Raw genomic sequence first — 1,070 nt, 5'->3', positions numbered from 1 at the left:
AAGCCAGACACTGACATCTTGTTCTTCTGACCTTTGTACATGATTTTATTGGTACTTAAGAAGATAAACATAATTCACAATTAGAGATTCAATACCATATCCAAGTTTGAAGCAGTCTGAAGTATGTCAGATCTAGATGGCAATGATCATGCAGGATTTTTCTATCGTTTGAAATTCACTCCAGTGGAATTTCCCAGCAAATGATGCTCCCAAGGCTGCAATGCCCAAGGTCAATAAGTGGCAAAACAAAAACATTGTACTTTGCTAACTTGTATATACTTGCCCTCCCAATTTCTCAGCATTTTCACTACTGTAATTTCCAGTAATTGTAGAAAGAAACACCACATAGTTTCACACTGAATGCAATTAATGATTTAATGAAACTTGGATTCATTAGCTTTTGTAGAGGTTTACAAAATCACCTTGCTGAAGCCTGCAGAGTGTGCCCTAATGACCCATGAACAAGCCACACATAGTCTTAAAATTCTACAATGAGCTTTTAAAACAAACTCTGTAGTAAATGCAGTGGCTAAGCTAAAGTATGTCATCTTGCTGTCTTTTAAAAGCCTTTTAATTTTTTAATGGAAAGTACAATATAGTTGACAGTCACCTCTTTGCTGTTGCACTGCAATAAAGTAAATTTAAAGGCATAGGGTAGAATGAACTATGAAAATCATGTCTTTATGCAGAAAAGTGTAAATTATAAAATGTAAGGAACACACAGTATTGATAATTTGATTCTAAATACTGGTGAAGGTGATTCATTATTGACATTTTTTCTTTACCATTACGAGATGTTGGTAACAAAGAAAAAGGAATTAAGTAGGAAAAGCACCTCAGGGAAAATGGAAATATCTTAATGGAAAAAGACATCAAAAAGAGATCTATAAAGATCAAATAAGATCACACAAACTTTTCTATGTTGGAATTGATACCTGATTGGTATTAGAAAAATGGGTAAGAACAGCAGCTAAATTATGTAAGCCCAATCGATCTACTGATGCAGACTAAAGGAAATACCAAAACAGCCTATAGCAAAAGTTTTGGAAAGTAGGCTGAATGTCAGAAGA

The sequence above is a fragment of the Cebus imitator genome, unplaced genomic scaffold (assembly GCF_001604975.1).
Source record: "Cebus imitator isolate Cc_AM_T3 unplaced genomic scaffold, Cebus_imitator-1.0 Scaffold644, whole genome shotgun sequence".
Classification (NCBI taxonomy): Eukaryota; Metazoa; Chordata; class Mammalia; order Primates; family Cebidae; genus Cebus; species Cebus imitator.
This window is presented reverse-complemented; position numbering follows the sequence as displayed.